The sequence below is a fragment of the Schistocerca americana genome, chromosome 4, assembly GCF_021461395.2.
Source record: "Schistocerca americana isolate TAMUIC-IGC-003095 chromosome 4, iqSchAmer2.1, whole genome shotgun sequence".
In the NCBI taxonomy this organism is placed as follows: domain Eukaryota; kingdom Metazoa; phylum Arthropoda; class Insecta; order Orthoptera; family Acrididae; genus Schistocerca; species Schistocerca americana.
Window position 1 is genome coordinate 595,146,105 of NC_060122.1, and position 15,636 is coordinate 595,161,740.

The window sequence follows — 15,636 nt, forward strand, 5'->3', positions numbered from 1 at the left end:
ATGCTGGAGAGGGGCAAAATAAACATAGGGTGTACAAATCTATATGCCCTAGGAGAACAGAAATACAGTATGAGGGCAAATTATTTGGTTAGTTCAGGGTACCACCTGGATTGCTTCTTTGCATCACTGTTTTTCACCTCAGTAACTGTAAAGTCTAAAGGAAACCACAAAAACGTTCCCTAAGAACACATTCCCGGTTGTCATTTGCACAGTTTCCTTTTTTCAGCACTGTAATCAATTATGCCATTGTTTCCACCCTTCTTTTCACGCCACTCGAGTTTCATCTGCAAATGTCCCACTTTTTTCTAAGGGTCAGAGTTCTATGAGAGACATCAGTCTTAATACTTGCATCACACTTCTCATGATTGCCATCGGTTTTACACAACGTAATTGTCGTTTGGATCTTATTCATTTCCTGAAACAAAATTAAAAGAATCACTTAGCAACAATTATGAACTACTACAAATTCAGAACGATATATTAACAGCAAGATGTACTCTTGTTGCTAGTTAAATACATGGTTTTTACCTCAGAAACGGATGGTTTATTCCGAACAACTTGCCTTTCCGATTGAATTTCACTTGAAAATGTCCTGGAAAACTGGATGAACTTGGGATAGCGTCATACTTCAGCAGCCATCCATCAGCTCCTGGTGCATACATGTAGCTGTCTTTTGTAAAATGAGAGCTACAAATGATGATGTTGTCGCAAGTTATGTGTGTTGTACTTGCGATCTCGTTATCGTGTTCTTGTCCGCAGCGAGAATACGTATGACGTATAATTCTGTTCAACACTTTATTTAGACTTGAAGTTTTTTAAGCTCACATAACAGTAAGAATAACATTATGAAACATTTCCAGTGCACCGAATATTACCAGTTTTTGGTAACTAAATGAGGAAAACAGTAACAGGACTACTAAAAAATTCAAAGCAAATTATTAACTCATGGAGCGCACGCTGCAGCCTGGAGAAAGCGTCGCACAGTGATCCTGCCAGTCAGCACGCGAACCCTGTTGACATGCGCCGGTTACAGAGTCCAGTAATGCCTTCGTAATGCGTAAATCTATTCCATTAAAATTTCTGGACGTGAGTGAGGAAAACTGAAAATATTTTACATGTCTTTTTGCAGGATCTGAATTTCCCAAACGCTATTTCCTTTAACACATATTAAAGCATATGTAACTTAAGGTGGAATTGAGTACCACTTTCTGTTGTGTATCGATTACTATATCCGTGTGCAACAAAACTGTTGACCATGTTTGTTAAAAAGAAAAAGAAACATTATCGCTTTAAAGTCATAAGCAGAAGAATGACAATAGGTACTACTGCCCTGTTACAATGTGGCAACTCCATCACGGTTATAGATCATATATATATATGGAAGTCAACCTTAACGTCTTTGCCGTTGAATTTGTGTGTGCTGTGTGACCGTATGTGTGAACAACCGCGAAGTTATCGATTGATCATTGCACACAGTTTTCCGAAATAGCGAAGTGGGAAGGCGTTTCAGTACATCTGTGTTTCGCTAGTGGAGTTTCGTGCCGCATATCTGCAACTTCAAAGGTGGGTCCCGATTGTATACCTGCGTTTATAAGAAGGGTTCTTTTTCTTTTGCCCACAATGTCACATAAAAAGTTTTTGTTTAGGGAGTTCTTTTGTAAATTTAATTAATCTATCCGTTTTAGCTCAAAGTTGTTTCTCGATTGTGTTATTTACACGTTCGTCATGAGCGCCATCGGTGGTAATGATGAAATGGTAACGAGTAGACTGAAAGCCTTAACAGATAAGCTTGGTGAGTAACCTCTAGTACTTCGAAAGTAACATGTGTCAGTAGGCAAATTTGAGATACGTAACAAAATTTCTAAATCTCTTACAGAAGAAATGGATGCAAATTTATTGAGAGTTAAGAGGGAATATAAAGAATTTCTGGAACTTAACAGGACTGTTTGCAGTTATATTCAAGCCTCCATCAGAAGTGTCAGCTACGATGAAGACAATCCTGACACACGAAACGCTGGGAGTCAGCTACGATGAAGAAAATCCTGACACACGAAACGCTGGAAGTTAATAAAACAGAATTTTGGTGCATTTCGTTGGTATTATCAGTTCTGAATTTGTGCACACTCAGCGGCAAGCAATGTATCGAGATGTTCAAAAATTAAAATTTGTTTCCGATACCTCAGTAATTGCTTCTACATCAGGTTCTTTATTTGGGATGTCGTTTTATTTATGAAATGACATTAATTACGGTTAACAGTGTGGTGATAATGCAATTTCTGTAGAGGTATGTAAGTAATTCCAGGCCTTGTTGTCTTTCATGTGTAAACGAAAAGTTGATTGTGACTGCGACATGCAACGTGCACGAAAATGTTTCCATGTCTGTTCCAGTGCAGCCTGATGAAGACAGTTCCATAAGTAGAGAAGCATAATTGCAATACTGTATGTTAATGGATGGAAGAGGTGAAATATCCACAACATGTGTGATGGTCTCTGTACTTAAGTTGGCTTTGATATGAGGCTGTTAAAGTAGGCTTAGCTTACAAGCTGATAGATCTTGCACGTATACTTATTCAAATTTCATTGGATATACTTGTTAATATGCAGCTTACAGCTTTTAGTGAGTTTGAGTATATGTGATTTTTTATTGTGAAGGTGTCTGCTTTGCTTTATATTAGTGTCAAGAAGTTGCATGTAATGAGACTGAAATAAAATATATGGACACAATTGTTTGTTGCATAATGCTGACTTTTTTCACGTTATTCCTTCACAGAGAAACCAAAACGAGGCTAAAATGATGTTCTGATAATAGAATAACCAAATAAATGGAAAAAATGGCTTTTCATGTGATGAATATGTGCCTTAGGATAATCTTACTGTCAGTGAATTTGCTCGTAGATTTGATGCATCTTGTGGAAAAACAAATTTTTCTTCTTTTATCTGGACATGGGTCTCTGAAGTAACAGCACAAATGCTTTTTTTTATTTATTATTTTTTTAGCACATGTTGTGGTTTTGTGTTTTGCAAAACAGTTGTGATTTTTTTTCAGTTTCATTTGTGCTTGTTATAAGTTTCACTTTAAAAATTGCAGTTTTTCATGGTGAAGATTATGAGGAAACAAAAAAAGACAAACTGTGTAAGAAAAATGTAGAGAACCATAGCATGTGGTAACAAGAAAGGAAATAAACTGATGCTGTAACTCCATTGGGTTAATTGTCTGGTATAATGAAGTACTGTATCAGTTACATCACTTTCATTATGACAATTTCAGAACCTCCTAAAATCCTAGTGCCTGGAAAGTAGATAGTGGAAAGTTCATTTGTGTATGTATGTATAGTTTTAAGAGTGTATTGGATAAGTTGACGAAATAAAATATGTACAGTTGTTGAAATAAACATAATACATTCACTTTGAGAGTTTATCGGAATATTTAGACTTAGGTATGTAAATTTCACTGACTGCTTGCGTTAAACAGACCTTGACTGTGCTAGTGTGTACACCATTGGTCATTAAAAACTGTGACACCAGATAGGGAAGTAAATAATGATACGTTACTTATTGTATGTATGCTGTGTAGCAGTAACAATACTTGGTGATTAATTTCTTAGATACTTTAGGGGTATACAGGGTGTGAAATTGAGTGCTCAGAGCTGCCATCTTAGGCAGCAACAATGGATGTGACCCAAACTTGGCACTCTGTCGAATTGAGCTTGGGTGACATCAGTTCTACGACAGAGTTGATGGTCATAGTTCGTGGCAAGTGGTGAAGTTCCAGAGGATTGCAATGGGTGAGAGATCTGGAAAACATGCTGTCTGTAAAGTAACACTTTCAGTTTCAGTCTTAGGCCACCCTGTTGGAAGATGGCAGGGAGACCTCAAAGATAGGGCACACTTACTGACCGTAACATGTCATAAATGTAATTGCTGCTGTTCAGATTATGTGATACACAAAGCGGAAGGGATAATTGTGTGCTCAGTGGCACAACATGTCATCACGTCAGGTGCTGGGTTTGAAATGAACATGACAAATGCAGTCGGGCAGCATTTTCTCATGGAGTTTCTTCTCATGGACACGACCATTGTGGTGCTGTACATAGGGGCGGAACTTGCCTGAAAAAATGACATGGTGTGCAGTGTTGTCATTGCTTGCCTCTCTGCTGCTGTGTTGAGAGTATGTAATCAACACTTCCATGGAAGAACATTTTCTTCCTAAGTACAATCGACACAATGTAACTGCACTCTTCAATTTTCACAAGGCACTTCTAGTTAAACATTGTTAAGTCAATGTTCATGTATGGTTGATCACCGTTATAAAACCTAGTTAAACACAATTAAATGAAAACAAATGAGCAAATTTGCTTCTGTTTGTTTTGTGTAGAATTACACCAAGAATTAAAGTAATTGGTATGATGGAAATAACATATTCTGTTTTTGTTCTATATTGACATTGTCATTACAGTACCTACAATGAATTTAAAAGTGGCAAAATATGCTTAAAATTAAGTTCTTAACTTTTGTTTGTTTAAATCTCATAAGTGAAAATTGAAATTCACTTTGATATCATGCCGGGTAGTTCTTTTCTTTGACAAATAAAAGATGGCTTCAGAAGGGTTCTTAGTCATGAAGCAGTATGCAGTAAAATATTTGGATGTGGAAGAGTACATTTATGGTATCGCTCCTGTTAGGCTGTCTGATAATAGGTATGATAGTTCAGTCAGAGGGTATTGAAAGGTTCTCCAGTACTGCTGATAAGATAATCTGTAAAATCCAGATGTTTCCCAGTGGTTATATGTGCTCTTTCCTATGTACTACTTGCAGAATTGGACATTGGTCACAACTTGCAAAATTCATGTATTGTGCAATGCACTAAAAGAAAGCCAATTTCTTATAGGCCTGTAATTCAATACCCATTCACAGTAGATAGCTTCCAGCAGATTCCTTCATTTGAGATCTACACTGCTGACATTCCATTGTCAGAGCTGTCTTTACAGCAGATCGGGAGGCAACAGTGTTACATAGAGCATCTTTATGCGGTACTGGAATGCTATGACATGGATACCATCAGTGTAATTTGAATCTATTACCTGAACATGTTGACAGTGCAACTCTTTTTCTTGTGAGTGTGTTCACAAATTGGACGTAACAGTACTTTTAGTTTCTTATGTGTTGTACTGTGGCGTTGCCAGTTAAGTTTTTGCTACTCGTGACACGTTTAGTGCAAGCTAGTCAGTAAGCTTCTTTGGAAAAGCCTGGATACGTTGCAGAATGTCTTAGCTCCAATGTAGGGAGTTTTTCAGAATAAACCTTTTAGTTAACAGTAGTGTATATGGTGAAATGAAACTTTGACATGTTAGACTCTCGTTACACACTAGAAGTTAAATCCGACAACTATTATGGATGATGCTAAATAGGTCAGTGTGTTCCATAAGACTGGAGAATAGCATAGGTGATAACAGATTTGCATAAATCTTTCACAATGGGTTTGCAGTATGTAAACCACATTAACATTTTGTTGTAGAAAAATTACACAACACACCTTGTACCTGATGTTTCTGGAGTCAACCCATTATTTTATTTGTGTACCAATGTACTTCTGCAGACTACTGCAGTGAAAAACTTGACTGTTCTTATTTCTTCATAAAATCCAGAATGATGTAGATACAGCTGACTTTGGCCAAGTCTTTGCATCATTCCAGCGCTGCCAGTCAATTACAATATATTCGCTTACAGGATGCTGAACTAAGTACGTAAGCATTAGAAAGAAATTGTTGTCCACAGTGCAGATAGGCTACGTCCACGGAAGAGTAATTGGACTGATGCTATTTAAAGTAGTAGACTGTGTAAATAACTCTAGTATCATTGTGCCTTGACTGTCGTTGCAGAGGGATGACATTAACAGTACGTATTGTAAAATGTCTCTGTATTTGTAGATTAAAGAAGTGAGCTATTTATGTTCATTGAACGTTTTATGATGATTCTATAGAAGCGTCATTCTATCCAATTTTTCAAAAGTTTCCCACTTTTCCCTATCTGATTTTTGTTTAAATTTACTGTGGATAAAGATATACCATAGAACTGAACTTACACAAAATTTGAGCTCGTAATACGCACTATGTTGGAAACTGTGATCCTACATTTGGGAAGCTCTTTGACAAGGGTGCGGCAAAGGTGAGCAAACCCCAATGTTTGAACCTTTCTTAATACAGGGGAACAGGAACTTCTTGTTTTCAGATCGTACACAACTTTTTGTCTGAAGCAGAAAAACAGTGCGTAGCAGTGTGTAAAACACTTTCTGAGCCAGCATAATGATTCAAGAGTACCCCAAGAAACCTGCAGAGGAAAGCATTCAAATTTTTTGGCCTTCTTTGGAGTCAGATGTGTCTGGAAGGGAAAAAAATCCAGAAGACATAAAATTAGGCACATACATTAACAGCACCTGGGGCAAGACTGTTATCAGTATATCTTCCTGCCTTACACTTTTGTGGATTGCACTCAATCAGCTACATCATATGCCAAATATAAAACTGCAGAAAGTGAGCCAACTTAAGGTGCAAGTATTGCAAACAGGTCACTTCAGAAGTTGTCCTTTCCAGCACCACTGGAAAGAACACACTTTTCTGCACTAGAAACATCTTTTTGTCTCTTAAGAGTCGATTCAGCAAAGGGGTGGAAAGTATGGTAGAGTTTCACCAAAAATTATGTGCAGCATGCTACCATCACAAGATTGTACAGCTTGTTAAATGCACAGTGATAGGTCAAGTGACAGTGGTGATTGGTAAACTGATGTAAAGAAATAGAAGACGAAAGAAAACTACAAGAAAAATGATTTTCAAACACCCATATTTCAGTTGGAACTCGCGAAAACACCAATTTTTGGTAATGGATTTGAACCACATTCAAGTTGGTTGGGTTTCAAGTGATACAACTTCTTTGGTCGCCTCTGTTTATCAGTAAACTGACATTAATGTGGCTTTATGTCAGTTTTAAGCTTTATTCCCGGACGATACACAGCCTGCATCTACTGCAGTCGCTGGTGGATTGGCAACATAAAAGGGTTGGAACTTTAATAGTGGCAACTATTTATTTACAGCTCACACAAAAAAGGTATGTGGTTCAAAGTTTTACTGAGCATCAAAGTAGTCACCAGCATTGTATATAACCTGTTGCCAGCAATTTGGAAGTCGTAGGATACTGTTAGCAGTATCAGTTGTGTTGACAGTTCAAGCGCCGCGGTCTCTCGCCTGACTAATTGTAGCAGTTCTGAAGCGAATGCCGTGAAGTGTTTTCTTCAGTTTAGAAATCAAGTTGAACTCACAAGGGCGTAAGTCAGGGAAGTGCAGTAGGTGATATAGCACTTAGCAGCCCCATCAGTCAATCAAATCAGTAATAGCTTGCACTGTATGTGCTTGAGCATTGTCGTGCAAAATGATGGTCAGGTCCTGCAGAAAGTGTCATCACTTCTGTCTCTAAGCTGGTCGTAGGTTGTGTTCCAAAGATGAACAGTTTGAGTTCAGCTCAATTTCTAAACTGAAGGGAACATTTCACAGCATTCGCTTCAGAACTGCTACAAATTTGTCGGACAATAGACCACATCACTTGAACTGTCAACACAACCGGCACTGCTAAGAGTATCCTATGACTTCCACATCAATGGCAATGGGTTATACACAATGCTGGTGACTACTTTGAAGGTCAGTAGAACTTTGAAACACACATCTATTTTGTAAGAGCTGTAAATAAATAGTTGCACTATTAAAGTTCCAACCCTCGTATGTGTGACTGGCAACATGAAGAACATTATGCTCAGGTAAAATTCATGCACCCTTTTGGTCCAGCTTGTTTGTTCTGTTGGCCTGAAAAAGAAGACAAATGTTGGATTCGTGAACAGCACATCATTATGAACACTGTAGCAACTTCAGCAAGTTGAACAGGACGAGAGTATAACTTTCCATGAGCCATACTGAGAACTATTGAAGAAAAATTTAATTCCATGAATCAGTATTTTAAGTGGCGCTGGCTTGGGAACTAACATGAAGAGACCCATATATTGTATTGAGAGCCATGCCAAGAAACCCAATTGAGGCTTTGGAACCTCGATGAAGAAACCATCTAACACAGCTTCAGAACCAAGGCTAGAAACTCAACTGAGGCTTTGGAACCTTGATGAAGAAGTTAGCAAACACAGTCATCTATATGTAACAGGATAAGCAATGTCTGCTAACGTGGTGATGCCAATCTTGCCTTTGCAATCATACATGGTCACTACCAGGATTTGGACAGAAACTGACTCAACTAATGGTTTTGAACTGGTTGAGTCAACAAGTTTCCATGGTTTTCATGGCCAATTGGAACACTAGCATTAATTTACTAGTTGTCATTCTTGCTTGTCTTGAAGTTATTTGTTCAGCGACCTGTATCGTGTTGCAGTCATAACATATTACACGTCTTTTGTTGAAGTTCAACCTCATATTTGGTCCCTTTGGTGAACTGGCCCTAAGATCCAACAGGATGTTGCTAGTGCAGAAAACTGTGTTCTTTACAATGGGACCAGAAAGAAAAAAATCTGAAATGACACTTTAACATATTTATGTCTGAACTTGGCTTATTTATTGTAATTTTAAACTGGACGCCATATTTGTGATTGAGTATAACTGAAAACAGTTGGCTAAGCAAGAAGATGTGCTAATAGAATCTATGCACTTTTGTGTGCAGGTTTTCTGAGTCACTTTAATGCATTATGTTGGCTCACAAAATCCTTTAAATTCTGCCACACTGTATTTATCTGATTCACAGCAAAAAGTTATCCAGGACCTTAAAGTAAGAGTTTCCAGCTTGCTTTTGTCTTGTAATAAAAGAGCTTCAAAAATTGGTTTTGTTCATTTTCACCCACATTCATCGAAAAGCCATCCAAATAGAAGGCCACACTTTCTCACGTACTTAAGCTTCTACTTTAAAATTTTGCATGGATTCATTTTTAGAACTGATCTATACCCACAGCAAATTTCAGGGAAACTGAAGCACAGGGGGCGGGAGGCCTATGATCGTATGAAATGGTGTGACCCAGAGGGGTCCAGAAAAATGAAGACACTCTTTGATAGTTAATATCTTTGGAACAAAATGATATATTGTCACAATTTTACATGGTAGTGTAGTGGTGTAGTCCATTGTTTTCTCTAAAGATCTTGGCACACATTTTCCAGCAGATGACAGTGCAGCAATGAACGAAGTAAGATTGTCATTTGAGCAATGCAAGGCTGTATTGATATGGTACTGGAAGTATGAAAACTTGATGGAGGTACAAAGGCAATGGTGTAATGTGTATTAAATTCAACTACCAATGCATACAACAATTTATCATAATCAGCATCAATTTGAAGCTGACGGTACTTCTCAGGATGTGCATAAGGAAAGGTCTGGCCGACCAAGAACATCAGTAAGTCCAGATCCCTGCACTGCTGTGTTGCAACATGTTACTAACTCACCTCAAAAACCTGTGAAGCAGGGTAGATGTGAAAGCAGGATAAGCCAAGCGTGTGTCAAAGTCTGAAGGCCGCAAAGTGGAAAGCATAAGTTCCGAGATCACTGCACGCTGTGAATGAGGGCGAGCTGGATTGGAGGATGGAGTACTGTAAGTGGTTTGAAGGCATGCTTTGCGAGGATGAACAGTTTGCAGGGATGGTCATCTGGTGTGACAAGGCATGATTTGAACATAACTGTACTGTAAACCACCTCAATTGTGCGTACTGGACTCCGGAAAATCCTTGCCTTCACATGGACAAACATGTTAATCTGTCAGGTGTTAATGTGTGGTGTGGTCTGTCATCATGCATTTCAATCATCTCAGTCTTCTTTGAAGGTACTGCAACTGGTGAGGTGTACTTCATATGGTGGAAACATCGATTTTTCCTGCCATCGAAGAGCTGTTTGAAAATGAAAGATTTTACGTAGACCAAGATGATGCTCCACTGCACTAGCACTGACATGTCAGAGCCTAGTTGGTTGGAAATTTACCTGGATGATGGATAGGTTGAAGAGGAGGTACTGAGTACCCACCAGTCTCCAGACCTTACACCTCTTGACTTCTACCTATGGCAGACCTTGAAAAATGAAGTTTATCGACAGAAGCCAGCTACACTGAACAAGCTATGAGAGACCATTGAGGCATCCTGTGGGGCTATCACACCAGCAACACTGACAATTGTAGTTTGGTCAATAGTTCAGCAGCATTGGCATCATTTGGCTGTTAATGGGGGCCACTTTGAACACACAAAATAACCTTCCCCCCTTGCAAGAATTGTAATGGTATATCGTGTGGGTACTTTAGTATTGCTTATCAAAGAATGTCTAAATTTTTCTGTGCACCTCTGCATATCATCAAGATATGATTCCTGGATGAATAAATAAATATTCTTATGTTTGATTATGCTACTGATCAGGTGCAAGCTGTTCGAGATTCTGAAAAAAGTAGGGGTAAGCTATAGGGAGAGACGGGTCATATACAATATGTACAACAACCAAGAGGGAATAATAAGAGTGGACGATCAAGAACGAAGTGCTTGTATTAAGAAGGGTGTAAGACAAGGCTGTAGCTTTTCGCCCCTACTCTTCAATCTGTACATCGAGGAAGCAATGATGGAAATAAAAGAAAGGTTCAGGAGTGGAATTAAAATACAAGGTGAAAGGATATCAATGATACGATTGGCTGATGACATTGTTATCCTGAGTGAAAGTGAAGAAGAATTAAATGATCTGCTGAACGGAATGAACAGTCTAATGAGTAGACAGTATGGTTTGAGAGTAAATTGGAGAAAGATGAAGGTAATGAGAAGTAGTAGAAATGAGAACAGCGAGAAACTTAACATCAGGATTGATGGTCACGAAGTCAATGAAGTTAAGGAATTCTGCTACCTAGGCAGTAAAATAACCAATGACGGACGGAGCAAGGAGGACATCAGAAGCAGACTCGCTATGGAAAAAAAGGCATTTCTGGCCAAGAGAAGTCTACTAACATCAAATACCGATCTTAATTTGAGGAAGAAATTTCTGAGGATGTACGTCTGGAGTACAGCATTGTATGGTAGTGAAACATGGACTGTGGGAAAACCGGAACAGAAGAGAATCGAAGCATTTGAGATGTGGTGCTATAGACTAATGTTGAAAATTAGGTGGACTGATAAGGTAAGGAATTGAGGAGGTTCTACGCAGAATCGGAGAGGAAAGGAATATGTGGAAAACACTGATAAGGAGAAGGGACAGGATGATAGGACATCTGCTAAGACATGAGGGAATGACTTCCATGGTACTAGAGGGAGCTGTAGAGGGCAAAAACTGTAGAGGAAGACAGAGATTGGAATACGTCAAGCAAATAATTGAGGATGTAGGTTGCAAGTGCTACTCTGAGATGAAGAGGTTAGCACAGGAAAGGAATTCGTGGCGGGCTGCATCAAACCAGTCAGTAGACTGATGACAAAAAAAAAAAATGATCAGTCACAAAAAAGGAAGTGAGGCATTACCATCCTTGGTGATTTCTGTGGAACAACCACAAAAAACCAATTTTTCATAAAGTGAATGACAAGCCCAGTTTATTTCAAGATTATCAAAAAATGCAGGAGGGTCACAACTGAATTCCAACTTTAGTAGTTATTGAGTGATGTTCCATGGACTGGAATCCACACCAAAAATATTTAACAAGAAGTTCTAAGGGCTCAAATAATAGTTGCATCACTATTAGATATTTACTTAATCAGAGTGTGTTATATATGATTGATGTCTTCCAGCGGAAGACAAAACAGAGTTGACTCATTCAAGGTGTCTGCCTTCTCAAGGGCTGTATCACTTACACTAGTGTATGTGCCACGTAATGACAGCAATATTAAAATGAGAGGAATCTGGACTTGCATGAGAAAATACGGACAGCCATTCTTACTATTCATTTACAGAATATGAGGAAACAATGATATAGTTACACTAGAAAGTAGCATCATATGGTGGTGCAGAGGCTACCAATGTAGGCAGGGATAAAATGGTGTCAAGTCTTGGTGCCATGAATTTGACAAAGTGAAGTTGACACATAGAACTACTTGTGTTGTATTATAAAGTGAAAATGGTGGTAAACTGGGTCCAGAAACTCAAATTACTTTATTAGAGATCCTACAGTGATACTCATAGGCATGATTTTCATTGTTTTTTTGTCCACTGCAAGATTCTGGATTTTATAAAGCAGTCCAGTCAATGAAGGAGAATCTGTGGAAAAAATTAGTGTAGTTGCAAATTTTTGTAGAGTGATAGGAAGGAGTGTCGTGAACAACACACTAAAAATTCCCACCAGTGGGGTGAGGAGAGCATTTAAAGGTCATTCTTTTTATGGTTTTCTTTAACTCAAAAACTGTGGCTTCTGGTCAAAATATCTCCCAGTACAAAATTAAACTACATTAAATTTCCTACAAAAAAGGTCCTATTCATTTTTTCTGTTGAACCAACAATTTCCATGTGGCAGGGGATGCAAAAATCACGGACTATTAGAAACAGTGTTTTAATGGTGTAAAATTACTGTTTACTGTTAAATGAAGCGTGTTAAATACAACTATTACATGAGTGTACCACGTCTAGGTGCAGTAGAGGCACATTAAAGGATAAATTGTGTTCTGGCATTGTGAAAGGGGGCAGGGGTGCAGGGTAGACCCACAAGGAAAGGTAGGTCGCTGGGTTCTGGTCATGAGCTTCCCTCTTTTTTAGGTCTTTAAACTGAAGGGCAAGAAGGTGATTGCCAGCTCTGTCTACCCTGCTATGTCAGAAGAACCAAATACAGGGTGCATCATGAAGTTACACTGACCCTCTGCAGTGCACCTTATGAACCACTTGTGATACAGTGTGCAGACATTCACGGAGGATGTTAGCTTTCCACAAAGTGCATTAACACTCTATGGAATACAGTTATACTAACACAAGAAACACATACGTACAGGAACTGTTTAAATCTGTGTACACTGTTCTACACTGCTAGAGGGGAAATCGAATCTCAGTCATCCTGTATGGGAGCAGTAGCAATTTGGAAAAGGTATCTTTGATACTGCTCATTTTTTATTTTGGAGATGGACCATACCTCTGCAACATTTCCCGTTCAGTTCTCGTATGTGAGTAGACAAAATGCCTTCACCAAGCTCGGGTTTATATAGTGGAATTATTTTCAGCATATTAAATGAGCACTTATTTGCAGTTGTTAAGTGAACTTTAATGTGAAATATGTTCCTATAAGCAGTGTTGAGAGGCGCATAATTTGTAAGTGTGATGTTGTCAGTGACCTTTGTAGTGTTGAGGGAAAGAGACTGTATTGGTAAATGTGGCACCTTGCTGCTGTCAATCATTGACAGGATATTGTAAAGCCAGGCAATTGTGACCTGTTCAGATCTTTAGCTCAGATATTTAGCGATAACTTTGATACTCCTAATGCTGTGAAAAAAATTGCAGGCAATGACCGTGAAGACAATGAAATAGGCATTGTCAAATATGTGTTGACAGCATGTTACACAGGGGACAGGCTCTTCAGTGTGGCAGGCAGTTGAAAGCTCCAGCTGTTGAACTTTTGTACACAGTAGCTCACTTAACAACTGCAAATACAAGATCGTTCAAAAAATTCTGGAGCATTTGTAATTTCACACCAATGGTGTGTTGGAGAGAAATATGGTTGGTATCCCTGCACACGCCTGTGGTTAATGTGTAACTACTGGAAGTTTCATTGTTGTATGTCCGTTAGTGATTGTTCAGTGTTGCATTGAGTAGAACGTTGTGGCGCACTGTTTGCGAATTCCAAGATGGCAGAGTTAGAGGAGCAACGTGTCTAAATTTTGCGTGAAACTTAAGAAAACCTTTACAGAGAGACACCAAATGATGCAGCAAGCCTACGGTGATGAGTGCTTAAGCCATTCTCGATTTTATGAATGGTTCACACAGTTTAAGAATGGCCAGATGAAAATTAAAGATGACCCTCATTCAGGGTGCCCTTCAACATCTACCAACGACACTCATGCCAGGAACATCAACAAAATTGTGTGTGCCAATTGAAGACTGACTGACTGACTGACTGACTGAGAGATTACAGAAGAATGTAACATTTCAGTTGGATCATGTCATGAAATCCCGACACAGCATCCTGGAATGCATCGTGTTGCTGTCAAGTTCATTTCACTGCTCACGAGTGAAGACCAGAGAGACCTTTGCCTCACAATCTGTGAAGAGCTTTCGGATTGCACAAATGAAAATAATATGTTCCTTAACAGAAACATAACTGATGATGAGATGTAAGTCTACGGTTACGATGTTGAGACCAAGGTTTAGTCTTGACAATTGGTCGGGAAAGGTTCTCCAAAACCGAAAAAGCTCACTAGGTCAAGTCAACTGTCAAAGCCATGCTGATAGTTTTCCTTGACTTTGAAGGATTAGTTCATCATGAATTCATGCCACAGGAACAAATTGTTAGTCAATGGTGCTATCTGGGTGTGTTGGATTGCCTGCGAGAAAGTGTGAGAAGGAAACAAATTGCACAGAAAATGAAATCACTGTGCTGCCTTATCCTCAGTATGCTCTTCACTTGGCCCCAGCAGAATTGTTTTTTATTTCCAGAGTTGAAAATCCCATTGAAAGGGTGAAGATTTCAATGATGGGTGAGATAAAGGAAAATTTGTAGACATGTGATCCAGCAACAGGCATACCAGGATTGTTTCTGGAACTGCAAATGGTGATGGGAGCAGTGCATCAATCGTTAGCGAGAATATTTTGAAGGAGACCATGCACAATAACTAAAAGGAAAGCATAGAAAAATTTTGTGGATGAAGTTCTGGAGTTTTTGAACAGACCTTGTAAATATACTATAGCTATTTTGCTCATATCAACAATGATGCTAAGAACAATTATGACACAAAAGTTATTTATACGTTGAGGAAAGAATGACACTAAGAACAATTATGATTCAAAAGTTACTCAGACATCAGGAAAAGACTGATAATGTACATTTAAGTCATTATCACAGCTATTCAGCTGTTGTGTCATTTTTGCTAGAGGCTGTTATTTAAGATTACTCAAGAAAAACATTAAAAAGTGACCTTTACACACGCCTACACCAATATTCATACCCTACTGCGATGACAGGGGGTGGGGGGGGGGGGGGGTGCAATTTTAGTAGGTTGTTGACACTCCCTCATACCATAATGCAAAAATTTCCTACTACACAAATTTTAAATTTTTCCCCCTACTTGACCTCTTTTGGTCTTCGTTGAGAGCACTTATTACAGAACTATAAAATTTAATGTAATTGGACAGATAAGAAATCTACTCGCCAAGCGGTGGCAGGAGAACACACTTATAAAAAAGGTTTTATGTATGCAAGCTTTCGCAGCCAGCAGCTCCTTCTTCTGGCAAAAAGGTTGAAGAAGGAGGAAGAGGAGTGAAGGGAAAGGAATTGGAGAGGTTTAGGGCAAGGGATAGAGTTCAGAAAAGTCACCCAGAACTCTAGGTCAGGGGAGCCTTGCCAGTAAGTCTCTCCTGAACTGGGGTTCTGGGTGACTTTTCTAAACTCTAATCCTTGTCCTAAACCTCTCCAATTCCTTTCCCTCCACCCCGCTTCCTTCCCCTTCAACCCTACTG

The 15,636-nt window shown here is 38.9% G+C and overlaps 1 long non-coding RNA gene across 1 annotated transcript; it reads left to right on the plus strand.

Annotated features, from left to right (window-relative positions):
- Positions 1-1,302: 1,302 nt before the first annotated feature.
- LOC124612815 lies at positions 1,303-2,736 on the plus strand. The gene is made up of 3 exons (XR_006979571.1): positions 1,303-1,563; positions 1,686-1,792; positions 1,877-2,736. It is a non-coding gene; the product is annotated as an uncharacterized LOC124612815 (long non-coding RNA).
- Positions 2,737-15,636: the final 12,900 nt, after the last annotated feature.